General features: G+C 41.9%; 1 protein-coding gene across 1 annotated transcript in view; it reads left to right on the forward strand.

Annotated features, from left to right (window-relative positions):
* Positions 1 to 23,019, forward strand: part of TMEFF2 (transmembrane protein with EGF like and two follistatin like domains 2) — a 1,197,396-nt gene that overhangs the window by 108,852 nt on the left and 1,065,525 nt on the right. The gene's annotated exons all lie outside the window — the stretch shown is intronic.

Consider the following 23,019-nt stretch of genomic DNA (forward strand, 5'->3'; position numbering starts at 1 on the left):
CCTTGCCTAACAGTTAAAGCCCATACCAGCAACAGCCCCTGTTTAAAGGTTCCGCACGGCCATTAACAATAAAGACCGACTATACATTGCGGTCTTCATCATTAAATGAAAGGCAGTTGCGGGCTAATTGGCCACACGTTTCTTCACTGCAGCATGGCCGCAACCCTCCAGCAACACGGCTGCCCAGTGTGGCCATGGGTATACCTGATTTATAGTGATTCGTGATTAATGAATTTGTAACTAGCGTTGAGTGAACTTCTTTGTTCAAGTTTGGCATGCAAGATTTGGGTTTGGGGCATCTAAGAATTCCGTTATGGATTCTGCTCCTGAAATATGATTGAGCTTCTGTACAAAGAGCATAAAGTGGTGAATGATTTTTTCATCCACGAGACCACCTTAATAAGGAGCATGTGTTGCTTCGAGGTCAGCTGATCAGAGACACGGGTCACATATTGAGCTTCAAGACACAGAAAGTGCAGATTTCCAAATATCAATTTCTCTACTTTTATAATAGATAGTAATAACTCTAAAAATAGTTACTACTTTACATTCCCCATATGTCTACTTCATGTTTGGATCATTTTGTGAATGCCATTTTATTTTTTGGGGACATTAGAAGTTTTGAAGCAAATTTTTCAGAAAATTTTAAAAACCCACTTTCTGAGGACCAGTTCAGGTCTGAAGTCACTTTGTGAGGCTTACATAATAGAAACCACCCAAAAGTGACCCCATTTTTAAAACTACACCCCTCAAGTTATTCAAAACTGAATTTAGAAACTTTGTTAACCCTTTAGGTGTTCCACAAGACTTAATGGAAAATGGAGATGAAATTTCAGAATTTCACTTTTTGGGCAGATTTTCCATTTTAATCCATGTTTTTCCACTAACAAAGCAATGGTTCATAGCCAAACAAAACTCAATATGTATTGAACTGATTCTGTAGTTTACAGAAACACCCCAAATGTAGTTGGAAACTGCTGTATGGACAAAGAAGGAAAAAAAATGCCTTATGGTTTTTGGAAGGCAGATTTCACTGGGATAATTTTAAGCTGCCATTTCACATTTGAAGACCCCCTGATGCACCCCTAGAGTAGAAACTCCAGAAAAAGACCCCATTTTGGAAACTATGGGATAAGGTGGTAATTTTGTTGGTACTATTTCAGGGTACATATGATTTTTGGTTGCTCTATATTACACTTTGTGTGAGGCAAGATAACAAAAAATTTTTGTTTTGGCACCATTTTTATTTTTTGTTATTTACAATGTTGATCTGACAGGTTAGATCATGTGGCATTTTTATAGAACAGGTTTTACACAACAGCATTTTTTAATAAAAAATAAAAAAAGCCCTATTTTTTTTAATTTTTTTTTATTTTTTTTTGTGTAATTGTCTTAGGTAAGGGCTCAATTTTGCAGCATGAGATGACTGTTTGTTTGGTACTATTTTGGGGTGCATATAACTTTTTGATCGCTTGGTATTACACTTTTTGTGATGTAAGGTGACAAAAAATGGCTTTTTTGACACAGTTTTTATTATATTTTTCGTGGTGTCCACCTGAGGGGTTATGTCATGTGATATTTTATAGAAAAGATAGTTACAAACGTGGCAATACCTAATATGTATACTTTTTTATTTAAGTTTTACACAATGATATCGTATTTGAAACAAAAAACATGTTTTAGTGTCTCCATAGTCTGAGAGCCATATTATTATTATTATTATTTTTTTTGGGCGATTGTCTTAGGTAAGGGCTCATTTTTTGCAGGATGAGGTGGTGGTTAGATTGGTACTATTTTGGGGGCATATGCCTTTCTAATCGCTTGGTGTTGCACTTTTAGTGATGTAAGGTGACAGTTTTTATTTTATTTTATTGACGGTGTTCACCTGAGGGGTTAGGTCATGTGATATTTTTATATAGCCGGTCGATACGGACACAGCAATACCTAATATCTCAAATTTTCCTTTTTCCCTAATTTTACAATTTTTTTACATTTTTTTACTTTACTTTAAGTTTTTGGGGAAAACTTAAGTTTTTTAAACTTTCTTTTTCACTTTATTTTTGTATCTGTAAAGAATAAATCAAGGCAATTAGACGTACTTTAGATTTATTTAAAACGTTTCACTCGTTCTTACAACGAGCTTTCTGAATTCTGAGTGACTGTACAAAAATTCTGGGAATAAATATGTAACTGAATCAACATCTGGTAATTATACCCAGCATTGGGTTAAAGGTGTTGATTCTATTATCCAAATTGGAGTCAGTAGGTGATAAAGACTTCCCAGAAAAAGGTGTCAAGACAGCATTGTATGTGGCAGACCATAGATGTCTAACCCCCCTACCTCTATTCAAGCTTGGCTTCTCCATTTTTACGTAGATGGCCTCCTTCACGCCTCGTTTGTACCAATCGACCTCCTTATCCAAAACACGTACTTGAGTGTCTTCAAAGGTGTGACCTGTTCCTTTTAGATGTAAGTACACGGCTGAATCTTGACCAGAGGTTTTGGCTCTTCTATGCTGAGCCATACGCTGATGTAGTTGTTGTTTTGTTTCGCTGATATACAGTCTTTTTGCCACATACAATGCTGTCTTGACACCTTTTTCTGGGAAGTCTTTATCACCTACTGACTCCAATTTGGATAATGGAATCAACACCTTTGACCCAATGCTGGGTATAATTACCAGATGTTGATTCAGTTACATTTTTAGTCCCAGAATTTTTGTACAGTCACTCATAATTGAGAAAGCTCGTTGGAAGAATGAGTGAAACGTTTTCAAGAAATCTACAGTACGTCCAGTTGCCTTGATTTATTCTTTACAGATATACCATGACCTGGATAAATGAGAACCTTCACAGACACTTTATTTTTTTGTCCCACTATTTTTTTTACTTCAACTTTTGGGGGTCTGATCCCCTTTAAAATGCATCACAATACTTCTGTATTGTGATGCACTGGCTGTAAGTGTATTACGGACTGTAAGGGTACTTTCACACTAGCATTTTTCTTTTCCGGCACTGAGATCCGTCATAGGGGCTCAATACCAGAAAAGAACTGATCAGGTTTATCCCAATGCATTCTGAATAGAGAGAAATCCATTCAGGATGCATCAGGCTGTCTTCAGTTCAGTCATTGAATGCCGGATACGTCCTTCCAGTCTGTGCATGCACAGACCGGTAAAAATGTGAAGAAAATATATAACGGATCTGTTTCTCCGGGTGACATCTGGAGAGACGGATCCGTTCTTGCAATGCATTTTAAGATGGATCCGCATCCGGATCCGTCTACAAATGCTGTCCATTTGCATGCAGATTGCCGGGTCTGACGGAACTGCTTGCCGGATCACTCTGCCACAAATGTGAAAGTAGCCTAATACACTTACAGCCTGCTTGCCAGGCTCTCCCGGAAGGCAGCCACGATGCCTAAGGAAGGCATCGGGCTGCCTTCCCTGCCATCGGGTCCCCATCACAGCAGCGCGGGGACCCGATGGCTGCTTCCTCCCTGCACAGACATTGCACGTGCTGTAGCCAGTGCTGACCACGGCCATGCAGGGGTTAATGAGCCGGCATCAGTGATTTCACTCATGCCGGCGCATACAGCAGGGATCCGGCTATCAGTGACTGCCGGACCCCTGCTGCGGATCGGGCGGGCGCAGCTCCTGCACCAGCCCGATCAGCTCGCCGTACATGTACAGCACTGGGCGTTAAGGGATTAAACTAGGATCTGGGGAGTGGGATTAGACCAGTTAGGGGGTAGAAAGAGTAGATAGAGAGTGAGATATAGGAGGAGAAAGTGAGGAATTAGTGGAGGATGTGGTTATTAAGAAGAGTAGGAAAATGACTGAGAGGAATTGCACACCCATGAAAAACCGAGCTGCTGGTCATAAACCAATATAAAAGAAGGTACCCCCATAAAATCTCAAATATTCACTTTTTTGGAACAAAGGGATGCAAATGAGCTCTTAACAAGCTCTGAGATAGACAATACTGTTTTTCGCATGGTTCTACTTATAGAGAGAGCGCCCAGTATTGTCTATCTCAGTATCTCAATTTGTCAGAGGAGGGGCGAATCCTCTTTACTGTGAGCACCTCTGCCCGTGGTCACATTCACTCCTGTGCGTCTCATACAATTTATATATCTTAACAAGCTCTGCCTCTAATGCCACCAGATGTAACCAAGCTATCCTATAAATACATTTTTGACCCTTTAAATAGGCCTTGAAATATGACTCTGATATTGAATAAGACAACTCATCTGCAGAGCAGAGAATACTATCTTAACTGGGTGAGAGGCATAAGTCAGGATTTGGGGAGAGAGCACCTTAGTCAGCGTGAGGAGACTTGTAGACCATACATGCTCTGCTGGAATTCTGGGAAGAATGGGATGCAAATGAGCTCTTAACAAGCTCTGCCTCTAATGCCACCAGATGTAAGGCTACTTTCACACTCACGTTTGCTGCAGATCTTTCATGGATCTGCACAAACGCATCAGTTTAGATAATACAACCGCATACATCCGTTCAGAACGGATCCGTTTGTATTATCTTTAACGGATCTGTCTTGAGCACCATTGAAAGTCAATGGGGGACGGATCAGTTTCCTCTTGTGCCATATTGTGTCAGTGAAAACAAATCCATCCCCATTGGCTTACATTGTGTGTCAGGACGGATCCGTTTGGCTCAGTTTCGTCAGACGGACACCCAAAAATTCCAGGGGAGCATACATGGCAGATTAAGGCGCTATCTCTCCAAGGAGAGAGAGTATCCCAAAAATCTCACTCAGCTAAGCCAGTAATCTCTGCTGTCTGCAGATGAGGTGCTGGCTTATTTAATATCCAAGTCTCAAGGCCTATTTAAATGGTCAAATACTGATTTATAGGATAGCTGCCTTATATCTGCTGTCATTAGAGGCAGAGCTTGTTAATAGCTTATTTGCATCCCTTTCTTCCCAGAATTCCAGAGGAGCACGTATGGTCTATAAGTCTCCTCATCCTGGTTAAGGTGATCTGTCCCCAAAGATGGATAGTACCCCCTACATCCCTTTTTGGTACTAAATGCAAGAAATGTAATAGTAGCTTTAGGGTCCATTCACACGTCCGTAAGTGTTCTGCAGATCCGCAAATTGCGGATCCGTAAAACAAAGACACTGGCAACGTACATTCCATAATTTGCGGACAGCACATCGCCGGCTATAATAGAAAATGACTAATCTTGTCCGCAATTGCGGACAAGAATAGGACATGTTCTATTTTTTTATGGAAACGGAAACGGAAGTGCGGATCCGCAAATGCAGATGCGGACAGCACATTCCAGACCCATTGGAAATGAATGGGTCTGCACCCACTCCGCAAAATTGCGGAACGGATGCGGACCCATTTTGCGGACGTGTGAATGGACCCTAAAATGTATGTTCACAAATGCCAGAAGTCTAGCAAGCAAAATGATGATGTTGGAGTCTATGGTACTAGAGGAACAAATAGATGTAGTTGGTGTGGCTGAGATATGGCTGGTAATATTCATGGTTTTATACTCCTTAGGAAAGACGGGGCCAATAGAAAAGATGGTGTGTACTTGTTTTTGAGGAGTGATATTAAGGCAAGTCTGAAAGAGGCAATTGTGGGTGAGAATTAGTGTTGAGCGAAGCGAGCTTCAGATGCTTCATCCAAAATTGTCATTGTTCAAAGCTTTGGAATACTGTACAGAGATTCATCTCCGTACAGTATTAGAATGTATGGGCTCCAATGAGCAAAATGACTTTTGTTGAATAACTTCAGTAGTTGATTTTTAAAGTGGAAAACCACTTTAAAATTTGAAACCAAACTCAGCTTCGGTTCTGACTAGTACCTCTTTTAAAATCAACTAACTAAGTTATTCAACAAAGTCAGTGGCGTACCGCCAATAGAGGCAGGGTACGCCACTGCTATGGGGCCCGCGGCACCGGGGGGCCCGGAGCGCTCGGAAGGCCCCGCCCCCTGCAACTGCGCTCACTGCAGGGCCGGTTTGCACACTTATAATTGTCTCCCAGCGCCGCCGATAATAATACACGCCCCCCCGTCTGACTTCTCATTGACTCACTGTGCGCTCCCTAGGACCCAGCCGCGCTCCCTCGCTCCTGCACTGCTTCACATACTGGGCCAATCAGCATTAGCAGTGTGTTAAGATCCTGCTGCTGATTGGCCCAGCCAGTGCAGGCAGCAGGCGCGCACCCAGCATGGAAGAACTTTAGAGTGAGTTGTGCTGCCCGGCCGCGACAGACGCCAGTGCCACCGAAAAGCCAAAACCATCATCTCACAGCCAGTCCGGACCTGTGCCACTGCCAGCTGTCGTCCACACAGTAGGACTATCTTTACAACCGGGATCATTAATGAAAAAAATGTCTGTAGTGTACTAATAACAGTCTGTACTAATAACAGTCTCCTAGCACTGGCGTAACTAGAAATGACTGGGCAGTGGGCCCCACAGAAAATTTTTGAAGGGCCCCCCCCAGCTGTTTGACACCTCTGACCGGCAGAGACACTTGACTTCTTCCCTAATACAGTCCAAATTCTAATTATCGTCCAAAAGACAAGTCATGGAAATATATGTATACTGTAGTAGGATATTTTGACAGTAAAGGTAAGAATAAAGGTCTTCTGGTTAGTACAGTATACTTTCTATATTTCCATGACTTGTCTATTGGACGATAATTGGACTGTATTAGGGAAGTCAAGTGTCTCTGCTGGTCAGAGGTGCCGGACAGCTGGGAGGGGAGCAATTCAAAAATTTCCTGTGGGGCCCAGTCATTTCTAATTACGCTAGTGCTAATAGAGACTGTATAAAACGTTCCAGTTCCAGAACTTCATGTATAGGACTTTCTGAGGGCAGCAGCAAGCAGAGTTCCTGTGGGGGTGGGCGGTACTGTAGGCTCATAGAGGACTCAGAAATGTGCCCCCCCCCCTCGCCCCCCCATGAACTCTGCTTGCTGTTAAAGGGAACCTGTCACCTCAAAAACACAAATAAAACCGCCAGCATTAGTCGTCCCCAGTCTGTTCATAATTAGAGATGAGCAAATTTCATATTTTAAAATTCGTTCACGCTTCGTTTGGTGGTAAATAGTGAATTGCATTATGGATTCCGTTACCACGGACCATAATGCAATTCCATGACGGAATGCATAACTGAATGCCTTTATAGGCAGCTTTATAGGCATTCCATTATTCATTCTGTCATAATAGAAGTCTAGGGCCTGCATAACGGATCCGTCCGGTTTGCGTTATGCTGGAGTCCTCAGTAGGTCATGTATACATTTCTTTATTGGCAAATGGGGGTGTGGCAGGGGAGGAGCCAGGGCAGGAGGTGGGATGGGCCAAGGTAGTGGGCGGGGTTAAGGGGCCCAATTCAGATTCTTGCTATGGGGCCCAATGATTTCTATGTACGCCCCTGAACAAAGTCATGAGTGACTTTGTGAGTATCTAACTTCGGCTAATTGGAGCCCATACATTCTAAGACTGTACGGAGATGAATATCAATACAGTATTATTCCGAAGTTTTGAACAAAGCAACTTTGGATGAAGCATCTGAAGCTTCGCTCAACACTAGTGAGGATGGTGAGGATGTTGAAATCTTATGGGTAGAATTACAAAGGGGAAAAAAAAATCTGAAAAACACACTTGGTGTAATCTATAGATCCCCTTAACCCCTTCATGACACAGCCATTTTTCACCTTAAGCACCAGGCCATTTTTTGCATGTTTCACTTTATGTGGTAATAACTTTAAAACATTTTTACTTACTTATTCAAGCCATTCTGAGATTGTTTTCTCGTCACATGTTGTACTTCATGAGTCCAAAAATGTTATTTTTATTTCTGAAAAAAATACCAAATTTACCCAAAAATTAAAAAAATAGCAATTTTCAAAATTTCTATTTTCTTTGCTTTTAAAACAGATAGTGATGCTACCTCCTAAAATAGTTATTACTTTACATTTGCCATATGTCTACTTCATGTTTAGGTCATTTAGTAAATAACATTTTCTTTTTTTTGGGACGTTAGAAAGTTTAGAAGCAAATCTTAAAATTTAAGAAAAATTCCAAAACACAAATTTTTTATGACCAGTTCAGGTCTGAAGTCACTTTGTGGGGCTTACATAATAGAAACCACCCAAAAATGACCCCATTTTAGAAACTACACCCCTCAAGGTATTCAAAACTGATTTTACAAACTTTGTTAACCCTTTAGGTGTCCCACAAGAATTAAAGGAATATGGAGATGTAATTTCAAAATTTCACTTTTTTGGCAGATTTTCCATTTTAATCAATTTTTTTCTTTAACACATCGAGGGTTAACCGCCAAACAAAACTAAATATATATTACCCTGATTTTGTGTGCATTTTAGAAAAACCAAATCTTTTTGTGTCTCCATCATTTTCTAGACGCCATATCTTTTGAATTTTTCTGCTGATCATCTTGTGCAGGGGCTTGTTTTTTGCAGGAATAGTTGACTTTTTTTTTATTGGTACCATTTTTGGGTACATATGATTTTTTGATCATTCATTATTACACTTCATAGTTGCCCTTTATGGTGACCAAAATAATTGACTTTATTAGCACAGTTTTTATTTATTTATTTTTACAGTGTTCACTTGAGGGGTTAGGTCATGGGACATTTTTATAGAGCAGGTCGTTACGGACATGGCAATACCTAATATGTATACTTTTTCTTATTTATTTAAGTTTTACACAATAATAGCATTTTTTTTATAAAAAAAACGTTATTAATCTTACCGGTAATTCCGTTTCCTTGAATCCACCATTACGGCCACAATGAGAGATGACTCTTGACATCTGTAGAGGCAGGAATACACAGAGAGAGTTTAAATTGCCGCACCCCTCCTCCCCCTCAGTGCTTTTACAAATTACCCCGTAGGTGAGCATTATTATGTGTGTCCCGTTTGAGTATTATTTCATACCCAAATAGAGACTTATATTGAATAATATATATAAGAATTTTTCAATATCTTTAACTGATATATATATATATATATATATATATATATATATATATATATATATTAGATTCTTCACTTTCAGGATCCAGACTGCCAAATTGTAGATCTGGGGGCTTGGGTGGTTTATTGGGCCCTGATAGAGCATGCTTTTCCTGTAGGGTATTTTCCAAGGTTCCTCTAATGCCCACTGTCTCAGGATTGAGAACCAGCTTCTTTTTGGCTAGTGGGGAGCTACCAAGATTACCGTTGTTGCTTCTTTCTGTAATTTCTGCAGTAAGCAAGGAATCAGTGGAAAGGGTGGAAACACATAGACTAGGTCCCACTCCCATCTTATTGATAAAGCACGTATTGCCCATGGTCTGTCTCTTGGATTTATTGAACAGAAGTATCAGACCTAGGCATTTTCCCTTGAGGCAAACAGGTCTATCTCTGGTAGTCCCCACCTGGAAGTGATCTCGTAAAACATGTCGCGGTTTACTGTTCATTCTCCTCGATCTATTTTCCTTCAGCTTAGGAAGTCCGCCTCTAGGTTCTCTGACCCTTTTAGATAGACCGCTGTTAAGGAGAGAGTGTTTTCTTCTGCCCAGGAAAATATTATTTTTGCTACTTCCCTCAGCAAAGCGGACCTCGTGCCCTCTTGGTGACAGTTTAATGCCATGGCGTGTATACTCGTCATGGAGCGCCAAATAGCAGTGCTTCATGACGAGTATACACGTCAAATAGCACTAAGGGGTTAACATCACAAAGGAGATAGAAATTCAACTGTATAACCAAATATAGCTTGCTGCACAGGCTGTAACAGTGGTTATAGGAGATTTTAACTTCCCAGATATTGACGAACATTCTCAGGACGGATTAGAGGACGCAGACCAGGAGGTAGGGGAGGAAGGCCTCTTTGCACAAACACAAACTGAATATGATCCATCTCTCTTGGATAAAATCCTTGGCGCCGTGGAAAACAACGGCATTTTAGTGCAAGGGATGTCCACTCAATTGGGGTCAATGCAGAGTGACATCTCTCTAATAAGAGAAGACCTGGTTAAGATACGCGATCGAGTCTTCAATATGGAAAAAACTGTTGTCTCTCTGCAAACTGATATGGACATGCTAAAATCTAAAACTATGCTTCTCGCCTCAGAAAATCAAGCACTCCAAAATAAGTAAGAGGACCTTGAAAATAGGTCAAGGCGAAACAATGTCCGAATAATTGGCTTCCCAGAAGGAGTTGAAGGTCGACACTTAGAGAAACAACTTAAAGATGTGGTTATGCACAGCCTAGGCAGCGATAACTTCTCCTCTGTGTTTGAAATAGAAAGAGCGCACCGAATCCCAGGAGGGAAACCCATTCCAGGGAGGCCGCCTCGCGCAATTTTAATGAAATTATTACTGTCCGTTGACAGAGACATAATATTGAGAAGAGCAAAAGAATGTACACCCATCGAATATCAGGGCACTAAACTGCTCTTCTTCCCTGATTTTGCGCGGCAGACTCAGGAAAAAAGAAGAAATTTCATAGAGATAAAGAAACGCCTGGCATCCAAGGAGATGAAATACTCTTTACAGTATCCAGCGAAACTAAGAGTGATTCACAATGGGACTCCCCTTTTCTTTGAGACACCACAACAAGTGTTAGATTGGATGGATCAAAAGGGCATCTGATATTGCGTACTTTTATGATTGAAGGGACGGATGGGGGGCGGGGCTAGAATGGGGGAGAACGGCCGGAGGTTAGAGGTTCGCTGAGTAGACCGGGCGAATCAATGGAGAAGGGGGGGTGGGAGAGAAGGGGGGGTGGGAGAGAAGGGGGGGGGTGGGAGGGAAGGGGGGGGGTGGGAGGGAAGGGGGGGGGGGTGGGAACCCACCTTGCAGGCACGGGGTTTCTTTTTTTTTTCTCCTTCTATGGTTGTAATTGATGTCCATTAGAATGGTATCTTGGAATGTCAGAGGGCTTGGGGAAAAGGTAAAAAGACAGGCGATTATGGATGCATTAAAAAGATACCTTCCAGCAATCATCTGCATAGTAGAAACTCATCTAACTAAAGAAACTGTGTCCCGCCTGACAACGGGATGGTATTCTCAATCTTACCACTCTACCTTCAGTGGCTCCTCTAGGGGCGTTTCAGTTCTCTTCCATAATTCCATAGACTTCACGCTTATAAAATCCCATATAGATGATCAGGACAGATTCATTTTCCTTCATGGTGAGCTGTATGGCTGCAGCTATATCCTCGCTTTTTTTTTATATACCCCCGCCATTTTCAATGTACCCACTGACCCAGTTAATGCTTTTTTCTGAAAAGAGACCAGAATGTCGGTTGATCTTGATGGGAGACTTTAACGCGGTCATGGACCCTAACAGAGATAGATTTACATCAGATGCAGAAAGGCGGAGGAATTCTTGTAATTCCCCGCTGCCCCAGTTCTGTTTGGAGGTAGGGGTGGTGGATATATGGGAACATCTTGGCGGAGGAAAGAGAGTATATTCCTGCGTTAGCAGGGGTGGCAGAGCAATGTCTAGGATTGATCTAGCATTTACTAATGAGAGCAACTTGAGTAATATCCGCAAGATCCGATAAGGAGTAAGAACAGTTTCGGACCACTCACCCGTATTGATTGAGATTTGCACCGGGGAGAACAAGGACATTAGGGGGCTAGGATTTAAATTGAATCCCCACTGGCTCACTATTATGGATAATCTCCAGTCCATCAAATTGCTGATTTCTTCCTTTTGGGAGGTGAATCTACCCTCTGCAAACATCAACATGGTATGGGACACTTTGAAAGCATACCCGAGGGGGGTTTTCATAAGCGAGATTGCTGCAGCAAAGAGAACATTTAAAAGGAAGGAGGAGGAATTGTCTAAGATTGCGGCATCTGCAACTGAGCGATTCACCAGGCAACCTACTGAGTACAACAGGGAAGAGATGCAGAAGGCTAGCTGCTTCTTGGAGAATTATGTAACAGAGAAGGCAAATCACAGGGTATTCTTTAAGGGGCTTAATTATTTTTCCGAGTCTGGACGACCGGGTAAGCTTTTAACTAGAATAATCTCACAACAAGATAAGAAAAATCAATCTATTATTTCGATCCGGAACACAGAGGGGGAAACTATAACAGATTCAGAAGGAATCAGGAACACTTTTTTGCATTACTTTGCACAGACATATAAATCCTCTTCTGGTTTGTCATCTGAACTGGCGATGCGGTTCTTGGAGAAAATTCCACTCTGTACCTTAAATGAAGCTCAAATAGAATATCTGGAAGAGGAATTGTCTCTCTCGGAGCTGCAGGAGGCCCTCGGGTCCATCTCGGGGAACTCATCGCCAGGACTGGATGGCCTGCCATATGAGGTTTACCGTAAGTATAGCGATGTGATTCTCCCTCAGTTGTTAGAGGTTTTCTCCCAAGCAATACAGGGAGGGGGATTACCAAATTCCATGATGGAGGCTCTCATTGTTTTAATTTTAAAAAAGGTTAAAGACCCGGCAGAATTGAGCTCCTATAGACCAATCTCCTTATTAAATATTGACGCTAAGATACCATCAAAAGTTATGGCTAGGAGGCTCTCGCGGGTTATATCCACCATTATCCACCCAGATCAAAATGGCTTTATGCCAAAAAGGGGTACCAGTGGTGTATCTTGGTTTTGTGCTGCCCTAGGCGAGACTAAACTCGGGCACCCCCCTAATATAAATGTGACCCACCCCTTCCTTGTTAAAAAACAATGTGCAGCTAGAGTTAGTACAGTATTAATCCCTCCCTAATTCTACCCCCTCTAACCACCCAACGGGTCCCAACCCCCTTACCCCATAAAACAACTAAGTAATAGATTTTTTGGGAATTACTGTAATTTAAGTACTTACAGTTTTTGAAGACAGCAGGCTCAGGGTTCAGTGCATTGGTGGCCGGGGCCTGGCCTCAGTTTTCACGGTGACCGTGTGCAGGATCCGCTCTGCACTTGGAGGAGATAAGGCTCACCCTAGCGTTGCCGGCCCGTGACTCCACCTCCGTGTGACGTCACGACGGCAACGTGAGGACGCAAAAGGCAGGGGAGGTCGGGAGGAAGTCAGGAGGGGGAGGAAGTAAGTTTTTCAACTCCTTCACTATGCAGCGCCGGCGATGCCGCTCGCATAATGAAGGATCGGACAAGGGGCAAAAAAAATATTTAGCATATTGTGTAACTATCACTAAGCAAACAAGGCATTTTGCCGCCCCCTTTTCAAGTGCTGCCCTAGGCAAATGCCTTGTTTGCCTTGTGATAGATACACCCCTGAGGGGTACTCAGCATAACTTGCACAGATTATTTATGAATATTCAGTCCCCGGGAGGTGGCGCTCGCTCCATCCTGTCGTTGGACGCTACCAAAGCCTTCAACAGGGTGGAGTGGACTTTTCTCTGGGAGGTAATGAAAAAAATGGGCTTTGGCCCAAAATTTATGGCAATGATTCAGTTGCTATACAACTCCCCAGCTGCAAGGATTAGGATTAATGGCACGACGACAGAGAGCTTCATCTTAGGAAGAGGCACCCGCCAAGGCTGTCCCCTCTCCCCCCTGTTATTCAATATTTACATTGAACCTTTAGCGACTAGCATAAGGCAGGACCCAAAGGTGGCGGGTTTTGGCATAAAGGGGAAGTATGATCGTGTTTCACTTTACGCAGATGATATCCTGGTTTTCATTCATCAAACAGACACCACTCTCCCTCGTATAATGGACCTGGTTGGTCTCTTCTCCGATCCTTCTGGCTTGGAGATCAACTGGGATAAGACCGTTCTCCTTCCAATAGACAAGTTGCGTGGTGAATGGGACAACCAGTTAACGATCTCTGATTCAATAAAGTACCTGGGGATAACAGTCTCTGCCAAACCGCAGGAATATTTACAACTAAATCTGATTCCTCTGTTGATGAAATTGAGGGCTAAAATTAAGATATGGCAAAAAATTCTGCTTTCTAGAGCGGACAGAATTTCATTAATAAAAATGGTAGTGCTGCCCCAGGTTCTCTACGTTCTGCGCAACTCGCCTGTATGGATCGCAGATAAGTACTTTAGATTGATAGAGCGGATGCTCAATGATTTAATATGGGGGAGGAAGCGCGTGAGACTGAAGGCACTCTATTTTTCTATGCCCTACAATCGGGGAGGTCTTAACCTCCCCTATTTTAGGGGCTACTTTATGGCCTCCCAACTATGTCTTTTTAATGACTGGGAAAACAGTCCTTTCTGCAGCAGAGTGGTGAAAGACTCAGGATTCTCGGATTTCTTTACTGTACTGGAGTCTGATTATCTATCAAATACACTGAGTGGGTACACACTGTTCTGCAGAATGGCTACGAGGACTTGGCTGGCCATAAGGAGTTGGTGCGGAGTTAAGGCATCACTCATCTGCACCCCATTATGGCACAACTCAAAGCTCCTTAATTTAAATGATTTAAATTGCTGCCAGTATTGGAGGACCAAAAATGTTCAGTACCTACAACAAGTGGTCAGTGATGGGCAAATATTGCCCCTCACGGAAGTAAAGCAAAGGGCAAATTTAGGTGAGGTGACTTGGTATGCATATTTTCAACTGAGGTCAGCACTATCTTGCACTTCGAATAGTCACTTTTTTATTGATACTCCTGTATTTTTACACAATTTAATTTGTAAGAAAACCGACATGAGAATTAAAGTATCACATTGCTACAGGCACTTAATGAATAATTTTTTTTCGGATGTTCTCTCTCCAGGAGAGCCTGGTCCTCTCTACTTTCAGAGGTGGGCTCTCCAAACTGGGAGAACATAGGGGAAAGTTTAAAGTTTGTTTCACATAATTTCAATCACATTGTCGTACAATTTAATATTTTGCACACATTTTTCTCCTGCAAGGTGGGGGGGGGGGGGGGGGGGGGGGGGTTGGTGAAGATCCTATGAGTCTGGTCTCTTCTATGTGTACTGCACCGGAGTAGAATATGAAGTCATACTGGAGTATTGGAGTATCTCTAGGAATGCTGGAGGATGGCAGGAACCTCCGGCATTAAACAACGTAAAGAATTTAAATGAGATGCGTTGCCCATCCGCTTTATTAAGCTTAGGATGTCGGGCGGATCCTGTTATTCTTTCCAGCAAGAGATCTCCACTTGATTTTTAAGGTTCATATAATTCTGGACATTTGTATGAAATTATTGTCATTCATGTTCATAAATTAGAATTGACGGACTTATGGATTTTATAATATTACAAATGTAATATGGATATAAATTTTTGCATCATAACAATAAAATATTTAAATATAAAAAAAAACACTTCCCAGATATTGACTGGGGTCATTGGTTCTGCCTCAACTGCAAAGGGGAAAAAAATCTTCAACTTGCTGCAGAACCACTTTATGAGCCAATTTGTAGATGATACTCTGTTAGATATGGTAATTTCAAATACTGCAGTTTTTGGGAAGTATTACAGTTCATGAAACAGTAGGTAATAGTGAGCACAATATAATTATATAAAAAGCGAACACTGGCCAGGAGAGCAAAAACATTGAATTTTAAAAAGGACAATTTCCCTGGGTTAAGGGGAGAATTTCAGGGCATAGACTGGGATTATCCAGTGTCACGCAATAGTACAAACGATAAATGGGAGAGCTTTAAAGGGGTATTCCCATCTAAGACAATGGGGGCAAATCGCTAGGATATACCCCCGTTGTCTGATAGGTGCAGGTCCCACATACACCGAGAACGTAGTGGGGAAGGCGGTGGCTGGAGGACCGCCAAGCACTCTCCCCATAGAAGTGAATGGGAGTCCACCTCGCTTGCGTGGCCACCACTCCCATTCATTTCAATGAGACCGACTGAAATAGCCGAGACAGCGTTCAGCTATTTTTGGCGGTCCCATAGAAACAAATAAAGGGCGGCTGCACATGTGCAGTGCACCCTCCACAACTTTCAGGGATCTGTTCTTGATGTAGGTATGGGTTCTAGAGGTAATACCCCTTGAATTTCACTTTGGGAAATTACACTGTAAAATGTATTCCTGTAGGTAACAAGTATAAATGGCAAAAATGACTTACAGCTAAAGTAAAAGGGCACTAAATGTATTGCTGGAATTAAAATCAAGTTGTAAATTCCAGCAATACAGGAATGGTTCACCGAGGTATGTCAAATAAACAGCTTTGAGAAACTAAAATGGTCCATACAAGGCAAATACAACTCCTACCTTAAAGTCTGGAAAAGATGGAATGACTATGCCACTTCTAATGAAATTCACTCAATCCAAGAATTTAGCAAAGTACAAAGAGTACCTTTATTAAGGTCGATAACATGACCACGAGCGTGACAAAGTTTCTTTTCTCCCTGTTCTGTTCTGTTCTCTTCCTTCCTCCCCTCTACCTATTTTTCGTTTCCCCTTCTGTTTAATTAAAAATAGTTTGAGCTTTTTTTTATGATTATGACAAACCAAAATTGCTGATAAGACCCATGCGGTCGCATAAAGTTTGGGGATGACAGAGATCCTTCCTCTATTTTTATAACCCTGATCATCTCTGATTTCAACTGACGGTTTATTCGTGACCGTGTAGCTGAGTAGGGAGCTCCACGTTTTACTCCTATCACATACTGTATTTCTAATACTCTCTATTTGAGAGATGCTTTCTATATACAAAAAATATTCAATAAGTTGCTCAATTGGGCTTTCTTTTTTATTCATGCTTTTTATTATATATTTGATTTACATACATTGTAATTGTGCTGAATCAATATTGCATACAATAAATGTAATTATATGTTTGTGTCTGAAATTGAAAAGAACATTTTTATTTTATTTCATCTGTTGTATATTTTGATTTTTGCTAATCCAAATAAAATACAAAAAAAAGGCACTACATTTAAAAAAAAGGTCAATTAAAAGGATACAAATCTGAGAGGTCAGTTGCAGCCTTTTTATTATACAAAGGGCTTAATAACGTCTATAATAAAAGAGATAACATCTGCAAAAATACAAAATGAACAGCCAGTGGCGAAATAAAGAAAAACAAATCTCAAAAAATTATTTAAATGTATGAATGCTACAAAAACCAAGGTCAGAGCAGGTAGATCCCCCAAATAGTAAAGAGGAGGGGGGGGGGGGGGTCACTGAAGAGAAGGAAAAGGCAGAGATACTAAATGTGTTTTTAGCTCTGTATATACAAAAGAAGAAAAATGAGCTGATATTGGTGGTGCCAAGGCTGTAGATATGGTCCAAGCTAAGCTTAATAAGGTAAATGAACAAGAATCCAGATCCAGATGGATTACACCCAAGAGCTCTTAACCTCTTCCCGACGGCCATATGAAGATAAAAGAGAGACAGGAGGCAGCGCCTCATGTGTAGTGTTATACAGTGGATTGATAGGAGATATATATAAAAACTCTTACCGGATTGTGTTGTGAGAAGTCACAACACCATTAGAAGCTTGTGCCGATTTGCCCGATCGGCATACGGGGTGCCTGCGCTGCTGCCTAGGTTCCAGCCCGTGCTTGTGAAAGCGTTCGTCGGGTAGAAATATCCGTGCAGAAGGAAAAAATAACTGAACCTTTTAGATGGCGCTGTCAGCAGGGATCGGATAACAGGTAGATATTGGTAAATTAATGCTTTTTATTTTCAGTCTACGCGTTTCAGGGGCGGAGAGCCCCCTTCATCAGGACAATATACAGCATATGTATATTGTCCTGATGAAGGGGGCTCTCCGCCCCTGAAACGCGTAGACTGAAAATAAAAAGCATTAATTTACCAATATCTACCTGTTATCCGATCCCTGCTGACAGCGCCATCTAAAAGGTTCAGTTATTTTTTCCTTCTGCACGACGGCCATATGGCTATATACGTGCTATCTGCACATGCCCCGTGCAGCTAGCACGTATATACACGTGCTGGCAGTGCTTTAATCCCAGCGCTGGGATTAAAGCTTCTGCAATCTAGCAGGGGCAGGTCGGGTCCCGGCTGATAGACAAGGACCCTGAGGAGAAGACAGGAGTGGTTTATTACCACTTCTGTCTTCTCCTGTGCCGGCAGGAGAGCGGTACCTGAGCGCATCATGGAGGGAGCAGGAAGCAGCAGTGCGGTGTCTGGAGCAGGAGCAGAGCTGCAGGGTCTAAGGAGACCCTGATAAGCTCTTCCTGTGTGTCATGCCCCCACAGGGCAGAAACAGTCACTATAGTCGTCCCATTCTCTCAAACCTATACGTGTTATATATGAAAATGATTGTCACAAAATAGGTAACCCATTGCAATAATAAATTTTTGTGTCAATTTTGTGTCAGCTATAATTAAAACAATTACTTTTTTATAATAATTAGCGTTTTTCCTCCAAATTTAACCTAAAAGAAAAAAAAAACTCTAAAAAAATTCTAGTGTCAAGTAAAAAATAAATAGCAAAAATTATTTTTGTAATCAAACAAATAAAAAAAGCTACGGTCACTAAACCACTATGTGCACAAAATGACAAAAAGGTGCCTGGACATTCAGGCCTTTTTGGGCTCAGTCATGAAAGGGTTAAAAAACTTAGAGATTCTCAAGGGACTAGTACAGTGCCAAGTGGCTGGTGCACGGCCTATGTGGTGCCCATATTTAAAAAGCACCTCCTTATCCTAAAACTTAACCTTTAATCAGTTACATGTCTAATAATTAATTAAGGATGCTTTTAAAATTGCCAGTCCGTCTCTGCAATTGTGGGTAGTGGTTATCTTCCCCTGTTGGTGTCTCCTAACAAGGAATATACTGTTGCCTTCCTGGCTGCGTGCTGCCAGTATTACTGGAGATACAATGTAGCTATTGTCCTTTACTTATATTTTGCTAGAGACTGTGCTGTATTAAAACATGAGATCCACGCTGCCCCCCGACATGTTTCTCCGAGTACTCCTGTTGTTCGCGCAGCTGGCTTTATCTTCTTCTTTAGGACCTGCAAAAGGATCTATGACCTTTCATTCAGCAGGACCTGTGCTGACGTCACCACGCTAACCACGTGGTGAGTGCGATTACGTCAAAGGTCCTTTGGCAGGTCCTTAAAGAAGAAGAAATAAGAAAATGGCAGTTGTGCGAATAGGATGAGGTAAGTTAATATTTTTTATTTCTTAAACTCTAAAGCCACATTTTAGTAAGCATTCTGTATTAAGAATGCTATTATTTTCCCTTATAACCATGTTATAATGGAAAATAATAAAATATACAGAACACCTAACCCAAACCCGGACTTATAAGTCCAGGTTTGGGTTGGTGTACCACAGTCAGTTTTTAATCACACGCGTGCAAAATGCATTGCACCCGCGCAATAAAAACTGAACATCGAAATGCAATCTCTGTCAAAACTGACTGCAATTGCGTACCTATTCGCACGATTTTCCCTGATCGCAGACTCAATGCATCAGGACCTAATCCAGACACGCTTGTCTGCAAGGGGCCTTAAGGGACTATATACAGGAGTATGTGACTGTTAATAATATTATAAGTGATAACCAACATGGGTTTACCAAGGACAGATGTTGCCAAACTAACCTGATTTGTTTTTATGAGGAAGTGAGAAGAAGCCTGGACAGAGGGGCAGCTGTGGATGTAGTGGTCTTGCATTTTGCAAAGGCTTTTGATACTGTCCCTCAGATGTTTAATAGGTAAAATAAGGTCTATAGGCTTACAAAAGTATAGTCTGTAATTGGATTGAAAAAATGGCTGAAGGAATGTATCCAGAAAGTTGGTCAATGATTCTTATTTAGAATGGTACTGGGTTATAAGTGGTGTACCCGAAGGTTCAGTGCTGGGTCCTCTATTATTTAATTTATTTATTAATGATATTGAGGATGGGATTAATAGCACCATTTCTATTTTTGCAGATTAAACTAAGCTATGTAGTACTGTGCAGTCTATGGAAGATGTCTATAAACTACAAGCTGACTTGAACACTGATTGATTGGGCATCAACTTAGCAAATGAGGGTCAATGTGGATGAAAGTAAAATTATGCATCTTGGTAGTAATAATCTAGGTGCAACATAATACAGTATATCCTAGGGGATGTAACACAGGAAGAGTCACTTGTAGAGAAGGATTTGGGTGTCCTTGTAGATTGTAGGATAAATAATAGCATACAATGTCAGCTGCTTCTAAGGCTAGCAGGATATAGTCATGTGTTAGGGTCCATTCACACGTCCGTGGTGTGTTGTGGACCCGCAAATTGTGGATCCGCAACACACCCGGCCGGCACCTGCTATAGAAATGCCTATTCTTGTCCGCAGCTGCGGACAAGAATAGGACATGTTCTATCTTTTGCAGAGCTGCGGACTGGAAGTTCGGGGCCGAAACCCATAAGTTTGGGGCCGTGCTCCGCAAATGGGGCTGGAGGGGTTAAAAAAATAATAATAATTTAACTCACCTTAATCCACTTGTTCGCGCAGCCCGGCTTCTCTTCTTTCTTTATCTTTGCTGTGTGTAGGAAAAGGATCTGTGGTGACGTCACTGTGGTCATCACATGGTCCGTCACCTGATCCATCTACATGGTAAAAGATCATGTGATGGACCATGTGATGAGCGCAGTGACGTCATCAAAGGTCCTATTCCTCACAGATGAAGACAGAAGAGAAGCCGGGCTGTGCGAACAAGTGGATTAAAGTGAGTTAATTTTATTTTTTTAACCCCTCCAGCCCTATTGTACTATTTATTCTGTATTCAGAATGCTATTATTTTCCCTTATAACCATGTTATAAGGGAAAATAATAATGATCGGATCTCCGCATCCGCACTTGCTTGCGGATGCTTGCGATTTTCATGCAGCCCCATTCACTTCTGTAGGGCTTGCTTTGCGTGGGAAATGCACAAAGAGGAGCATTCTGTGATTTTCACGGAACGCACAAGTGATGCGGGAAAATCACCGCTCATGTGCACAGCCCCATAGAAATGAATCGGTTCGGATGCACGCATTCACCTCACGCATTGCACGCGCGCGGAAGTCTCGCCCGTGTGAAAGGGGCCTAATTGTCATAAATGATGAATGTGTCTGGGCTGATAGCCCTGCCCACACTCTGCCCTTGCCACTCCGTTTTTTTTGAAACTGGTGAGGGCAGTGTTAAGACACCAGTTGCAACTACATTCACTGCTGTTTATAAAGTGTTAATGCCAGAAAAAGTCGGCATATAGGAATGCACCTTGTGCATCAAAAGTTATTGTAGCCTATTTTGTGCGAGTCTAAGGCCCCTTTCACACGGGTGAGTATTCCGCGCGAATGCGATGCGTGAGGTAAACGCATTGCACCCGCACTGAATACCGACCCATTAATTTCTATGGGGCTGTTCACATGAGCGGTGATTTTCACGCATCACTTATGTGTTGCGTGAAAATTGCAGCATGCTCCTCTTTGTGCGTTGCGGTGCGATAATCCACGCAACGCAGGCCCCATAGAAGTGAATGGGGTTGCAAGAAAATCGCAAGCATCCGCAAGCAAGTGCGGATGCGGTGCGATTTTCACTCACGGTTGCTAGGAGACGATCGTGATGGAGACCCGATCATTATTATTTTAACATATAACATGGTTATAAGGGGAAATAATAGCATTCTGAATACAGAATGCATAGTAAAATTGCGCTGGGTTAAAAAAAATAAAAGTAAAAATTAACTCACTTTAATCCACTTGCTCGCGTAGCCCGGCATCTCCTTCTGTCTTCATCTGAGCTTTGTGCAGTAACAAGGACCTTCCCGCAATGCACCCGCACATTTTCTCGCAATGCCCGTGTGAAAGGGGCCTTAGGGCTGTTTCACACGAGCGGATGCCGTGCGTGACATCCGCTGCGTGAACGACAGCCAAGACCCGATGCAGACGGCAGAGGCACGGAGCATTAATATAGATAATGCGCCGTGCCTCTCTGTGATCTCTTTACTACAAAAACACAATGAGATAAAGTTGTCACTGTGATTTCGTAGTAAAGAGATCACAGAGAGGCATGGAGCATTATCAGTCATGTTACTGCTCCATGCCTCTGCATTCGCATCGGGTCTTGGCTGTCATTCACGCAGCGGATGTCACGCACGGCATCCGCTCGTGTGAAACAGCCCTTAGGCTAGGGCTACACTGCACGTGTTTGTAACCCGTTTGAATTTATCTATTGAACCACAGCTGCAGTCCAAATGAATGCAACTGTCATTCAATAGTTAAAATCAATGAGTCGCGCTACAAAAAGTCGCAATGTACCTCTAGCCTAACTTGCATAAACATTTGCAGCTTGTTTCCACTGGTCTCATTCCTTTTCTAAAGACTGTGCCGACTATGGAAGTAAAGGGGGAGACACGGAAAACGAAGCCAGCTGGTGTAGATTACTGTTTGTGGGGCAGGGAAGAGGCTTACTTATCTTAACTGGCATGCTTCACTATAAAGCCTCATTCACACGTCAGTGTTCAGTCAGTGATTTCCATCAGTGATTGTGAGCCAAAACCTGGATTGGAGCCTCCACAGAGATAAGGTATAAAGGAAAGATCTGCACCTGTTCTGTGTTTAGAGCTGCACCTGGTTTTGGCTCAAAATCACTGATGGAAATCACTGACCGAACACTGACTGTGTGAATGAGGCCTAAGACTGGCATATGTAACAGCCATCCTAATAAATCCCTAAGTATAGAAGAAGGTTTCATTATAGCTTAAGGAAGTCAGCAAGTATATGATAAAGTTGCATAGGTATTAAATATAGACTAGAACCCACCTCATTGCCTCTTTCAGAATAGAATTCCAGACATTGCAGTAAAAACATTCAGAAGTATTGATCCTCATTGTAATAATCAGTTTATCCTCTAAAAATTGTCCTAAAATGTAAATGAGGAACGAATCAACCTCTCTTTTTGGAAAATAGAATCTTGTTGAGATTTAGGAATAAATACAATGAACACGACTCCGAAAATCTTCTGCTGTAAACAATTGACAGCAATAAAAACTTTAAGATACAAGGTTCCTATAAGTCTCTACTGTGAAATCGCATTGCTTTGAAAAACTGAAAAAAATAAGGATGTCATTCTTGTTTAAAAAACAAACAAAAAAACTGATGACTGCGATATGCAAA

The sequence above is a fragment of the Bufo gargarizans genome, chromosome 8, assembly GCF_014858855.1.
Source record: "Bufo gargarizans isolate SCDJY-AF-19 chromosome 8, ASM1485885v1, whole genome shotgun sequence".
In the NCBI taxonomy this organism is placed as follows: Eukaryota; Metazoa; Chordata; class Amphibia; order Anura; family Bufonidae; genus Bufo; species Bufo gargarizans.